Source organism: Pristis pectinata, chromosome 17 (genome assembly GCF_009764475.1).
Source record: "Pristis pectinata isolate sPriPec2 chromosome 17, sPriPec2.1.pri, whole genome shotgun sequence".
NCBI lineage: Eukaryota > Metazoa > Chordata > Chondrichthyes > Rhinopristiformes > Pristidae > Pristis > Pristis pectinata.
The window spans coordinates 39,021,009-39,027,008 of record NC_067421.1 but is presented as its reverse complement, the minus strand read 5'-3'; the positions used below and the strand labels follow the sequence as shown (position 1 = coordinate 39,027,008).

The 6,000-nt window shown below is 43.8% G+C and overlaps 1 protein-coding gene across 1 annotated transcript in view; it reads left to right on the top strand.

Annotated features, from left to right (window-relative positions):
* The first annotated feature begins 493 nt into the window (after window positions 1-493).
* The window catches only part of gnb1l (guanine nucleotide binding protein (G protein), beta polypeptide 1-like), a 29,344-nt gene continuing 23,837 nt past the window's right edge, over window positions 494-6,000 (top strand). The window contains exon 1 of the mRNA XM_052032421.1: window positions 494-548. The gene's annotated coding sequence lies outside the window, so the exon portion shown is untranslated. The remainder of the gene's footprint in view (window positions 549-6,000) is intronic.

The following is a 6,000-nucleotide window of genomic DNA, read 5'->3' as shown; positions in this document are numbered from 1 at the left end:
GACTCTGACCTCACAATCTACCTTGTTGTGACCTTGCACCTTATTACACTGCACTTTCTCTGTAGCTGTGACACTTTACTCTGTACTGTTATTGTTTTTACCGGTACTACATCAATGCACCCTGTACTAACTCAATGTAACTGCACTGTGTAATGAATTGACCTGTACGACCAGTATGTAAGACAAGTTTTTCACTGTACCTCAGGTACAAGTGACAATAATAAACCAATACCCTTGTTTTACTCTGTCATACATCCCTCCTCCCACACCCTCCCTGCAACTTAACAGGCTTATTTCCTCTGCCTCCCAGTTCTAACAAAGGATCTCCAACCTGAGACATTAGCTCTGCTTCTCCTCCCACAGATGTGGCCCGGCCTGCTCAGTATCCCCAACATTGACTAACTTCGGGGCACTCACCCTCCGGCCAAGGGACTACATTTCCCAGAAGGCGCAGCGGCAGCCGGAAGCCGCCGCTCGCCGCGGCTGCGCAGATCGTTGGCGCCGCCGCCGCCGCCGTCGGTGAGGTGGGATGTCACCGGAGAGATCAGGTGGGCCGACGTGAGCCGGGGGCCGGGGGTGGTCCAACGGGCTGAGTCCGCCGTTGTCCTGGCAACAAATGGGCGGCGAGGGCGGGGGTGGAGAGGGCAGAGCCTGGTGGGGGCGGGGGTGTGAGCTGGGGCAGGGGTCTCAGTGCACGGGGGACGGGGAGGGGAGGGTTGTCCTCACTTCACCGGGAGGGGAGATCCCTCACCTCACCGGGAGGGATCCCTCGCCGCATTGTGAGGGAAGGGACGGAGAGGAGATCCCTCACCTCACCGGGAGGGATCCCTCGCCGCATTGTGAGGGAAGGGACGGAGAGGAGATCCCTCACCTCACCGGGAGGGATCCCTCGCCGCATTGTGAGGGAAGGGAAGGAGAGGAGATCCCTCACTTCATTGGGAGGGATCCCTCGCCGCATTGTGAGGGAAGGAGAGGAGATCCCTCACTTCACTGGGAGGGATCCCTCGCCGCATTGTGAGGGAAGGAGAGGAGATCCCTCACTTCACTGGGAGGGATCCCTCGCCGCATTGTGAGGGGAGGAGAGGAGATCCCTCGCCGCATTGTGAGGGAAGAAGAAGAGATCCCTCGCCACATTGTGAGGGAAGGAGAGGAGATCCCTCGCCGCATTGTGAGGGAAGGAGAGGAGATCCCTCACTTCATTGGGAGGGATCCCTCGCCGCATTGTGAGGGAAGGAGAGGAGATCCCTCACTTCACTGGGAGGGATCCCTCGCCGCATTGTGAGGGGAGAAGAGATCCCTCGCTGCATTGTGAGGGAAGGAGAAGAGATCCCTCGCCGCATTGTGAGGGAAGGAGAGGAGATCCCTCGCCACATTGTGAGGGAAGGAGAGGAGATCCCTCACTTCGCTGGGAGGGATCCCTCGCTGGACTGTGAGGGAGGAGATCCCTCGCCGCACCTTGAAGGAAGGGGAGGAGATCCCTCGCCACATCGTGAGAGATCACAGTGGATCCCCCACTGCATGCTTCAGCAACTGAGCCCCACTATCCTTTTGTGTAGAAAATTCCAAAGATTCATTTCAGAGTGAAGAAGTTTCCTTTCACCTCACTGCTGAGTGGCCAACCCCTAATTTTGAGACTGTGACTCCTTATTTTGAATCCAGACACCCCAGGGAAAACCTCATCCCTCAGTCTACTCTGTTAAGATCTGTAAGAATGTTGTATGTTTCAATTAGATCACTTCCCATTCTTCTAAACCATAGGCAGTTGAGGTAAAGTTTGCTTGATTTCTCTTTATAGGACAGACCACCCTCCTCATTGCAGGAATCAATCTGGTGAACCTTTGTTACACTCCAGTCACAAGTATGTCCTTTCTTAGGTAGGAGACTAGACTTGTGCACAGTGTTCCAGGTGTGATCTCACAAGGGCTTTGTATAATTGCACTAAAATTTTATCCTTGTACTCAAGTCATCTTGCAATAAAGGTCAATGTGTCACTTGTCTTCCCATTTCCTTGAAGTACCATCACGTTAATTCTCAGTGATGCATGTACATATTTCCATGAGAAGTGCAACATCCCCACTAACTCCTGGGAACCTGTGGCCACGACTGCTCAGAGTGGAGGAGTACTAGGGATGGTATGCAGAGTTGTGAGCCCATGTTTTGGGACCACATTGAAAACCCTGTGTAAGTGGCAGGAGGTATGCACCTCTTCCATCTGCCCATCCTGTCAACTACCACCTGCCCCATATTGTGGAAGAGTCTGTGATTCCCGTGTCGGTTTATTAGCCACCTTAAAATCCACAAAACCTCGAGTAGAAACAAGTCATTCCTTGACCCTGAGGCATTGGCCAGTAGAAGAAAATTGAATAGTGTTACTTCAGCTCCACAGAATGGCAGATTATAGATTTGTATCAGTGGATTGTTTTTTTCTCACCAACCCTCCTTGGGATCTCTGTCTTCGTTGATTAGAATCATGCTAGGTACTTGTTATGAAGGATGGTTAGGTGAGGCATTTGTAGATCTTCAGTTGCTTTTTGAGCAGAGAGAAAACAGCAGCATGATACTCTTCTGGAATGACCTAAGCTGAAACCATCTACTTGCTGAAGAGATCGATAGTTTTTCGATATTAAGAGAATCGAGAGATATGGAAAGGTGAAGAAAAGTGGTGCTGAGGATAAGTCATCAGCCATGACCTTATTGAATGCTGGAAAAGGCACAAGGGATTGAATGGCCTCCTGTTGCTTCTATGTCAATTGTTTTTAAAATGTGCAATGTCATGTAGTCTGGGAAGCTCTAATGAAGCATTAAAAAATATCAAAAGACCCTACAGTCAGTACTTAACATGCATTTCATGGAAATATTTATGTTGAAGTCTATTCTATGATCCAGTTGCTTCTGAAACAGCAGGTTGTAGTTCAAGTCCCAGTTCAGAAAGTTGCACACAAAAGCAAGTTTGACATTCTAGTTCAGTGCTGCATCTTTTTAAGGTGCCATATTTCAGGTGGGACATTAAAGTAAGGGCAGTCTATTTGGTAGATGTAAAAGATCCCAGGGTGCTATTTTTAAGCCGAGAAGGGGAGTTATCCTGGGTGTTCTGGGCAATATTTAGCTCACAACAAACATTACAAAAATTAGATAGTCTGTGACACCTTCTCTGCTGCGCTTCCTGCGTTACAGAAGTGGCTGCACTTTCAAAATAACTTCATGCACTGAGGTGTTGAAAGTGAGGTTGTACAGTAATGCAAGTTCGTCTGTCTTTCTTTAATTGCTGTATTTACAAGGGCCTGTTGATGATGTTACCTTGCATTGAATAACCATATCCCTGGTGTTGATGATGTAAGTGAAGCTCTTTGCTGGGCTATCGAAGTGCATGCCTTTGTTTTTGCTCCTTTCAGATCACAACTGAATGCCAACATACAAGTGTAATTAATCCTTTAGAATGAAAAGAGTTAGCACTGGTGTGTATGCCTAAATTGACAGTTTGGATTTTGAGGTGATAATGACACTACCTGTTCTGTTTCTCCATCACTACATGAGATCAGGGGCTTATGGTGGTGTTCCCTGTCAGTTCCATTGTGTGACATCAGTAATAGCTCAGTGTATAAGGTCAAATTTTAGGTCAGAGAGCTCCTATTTCCCCTTTTTTGCAGTGGTGAGAGAAAATATATTTGTCGCACATTTGAAACATAGCAAGCACATTGAGACCCTTGTGAGACTGTGTGTCCTTGGGCTTACTTTGCAGGAACTTCGATCATCTGTCATTTTTCATTTTGTTGCCCTTGGGCACTAAGCAGCAAAACTCCACTTGAAGATGTACAATGAGGTTTAATTTCATATTGTTAACACTGCTTTCATAGATATTGCAATGCAAATATGTTTATAAAGTTGACTTTCTGTCCCTCTAACAGCTGCTGTATTCAATGTGGGTGGGCTGGTGTAACTGTAATTGTGTGTTCCCACCTACCTGCAATTTGACCTATTTCCAGGCAATGCAAGAGTACAGGAACCGGCATAGGATGATTATCATGTCTAACACTGTTTTCAGAGCACAAATTTTCAGCTGGAGTGATATTGCAGCCTTTTCAAAAGTCAGCAATTAAAAATAATTATTGTTTATTGTTCATATTCACTAAATAGAAACAGTTGAGGAAAATTATTTGTTCCGATTGTAGGTCATCCATATAAATATAATTTACTGTCTCTTGCTCAAATTGTAACATGCATCAAATAATACTGGGACTGTTGTCTTTGCTGTTCTTCTATCATGTCTTGTGTGGATAGATGGCTCATTGCAAAGAAAAAAGAATCGTGTCATTGGTCTCTTCCTAGTTTGAGTCTGTGTTCTGATTCCCACTATCACAGTTTAGTTAGAAGTAGTGTGCCTGGTTTAATATATTTCTATTGTTTACGATTTAAATGGAATTATAGAAAGTCATAGTCACACAACATGAAACGGATCCTTTGGCCCACTGTGTCTGTGCCCACTGTCAAGCCCCCATCATAGATAGACCATACAAAGGTAATTCGTATTATCACGGAATAACTCAGGACAGAAGGTCTGTTAGACTCATTGTGCCTTAATGCTCTGTTCCCATTGCCCTGTAGATGTATAATTTGCTATTTGTCTAATTCCTTAATACAGATGAAGGAAGACATTATATGGAAAAGTGTTCCCTGTATGTGATGCCCTCTTAGTTATCTATTGAGAGCTAGGAGTTTTAAATTTCTGCAACTTCCATGGTAACTTCTTTCAGTGATGCTAGGAATCACGCTTCTGGCTTTTGGCTGAGTTGCCCTCCAAAGTCCTTCAATGACATTACCTCATTACTTACTGTTATAGACATCATGTCATACTGAGTGCCCTTGGACCTTATTATGGAAATTACAGAGCTGGATGAGACTATTGTATAGGACCAAATGATTCATTCTGGTCCATTATGCCTCTACTGGCTTTCTGAATGAGCTATATCCTTAGTTTCACTTCCCTGTCCCTCTTATTCACATTTTTCTTTCTGAAATATTTACATGCTTCCTTCTAAAATACCTTATGAATCTTGTCTTTATTGTCCATTAAATCCATACACAATGCCCAGTTTAATTCTTCAGTTCAATCTATTTTAGTCGTTGCAGTCCCATTTTACTGCCCTTTTAACATACCTTTCAATCCACTTATAAATAAGGTTATAGTCTGCTTTATTATTTAAGTGAATCGTATAAGTATTTGCCTCAGGGGCCACTTGCTAAGAAGAATTCCTTCCATTCTAAAAGCCTTACGGTGTGAAAGGTGAAACAATTGTATATTCTTCTAGTGGAATAAATACCTGACTATGTATCCTTTCTACTGTTTTACCAATGAATGGAAATTATCTTTCATTATTTAACCTGTCAAAATCTTTCCACAATTTAAAAAATCTCAGTGAGATTTACCCGCTTACCTTTACTGTTAATTTTTTTTTAAAAAGGCTTAATACTTAAGCCTCTTTTTGATAACTATAATCTTCCTCTCATGTTATAATTCTAAAGAATTTTCATTATAATTTGTTTATTGGTTGATATCCTTTCTGTTCATGGTTGGTTAGAATTTTATGCAGTATTCCAAATGTGGCTTTGGATAATTATCAAAGATCAGTTCTTTTGTTTGTAAATCAGACAGAAACCTGAAATAAAAAGAGGTAGTGCTAGAAATATTCAGCAGATTAGGCAGCACCGCAGGAGAAATAAACACAGCTAATGTATCAGGTCAATGACTTTTCATCAGTGAGAGAACGGTATATGAAAGGTTACAGATGTTAACTATGATTGTCTCTCCACAGGTGATACCTGACCTGCTGAATATTTCCAGCATTTTCTGTTTCTGTCACTTTTGTTGGTCGTGTGTTCAGTGTGCCCCTATATAAATCTCGTTATTATTGTGTTTTCCTTTGTTCATAGCTGTCTCTAAAAATGGGGTTATCTGCTCTCCCCATCTGTTTGTCTCTGTCTCTGTCTCTGTCTCCCTCCGAC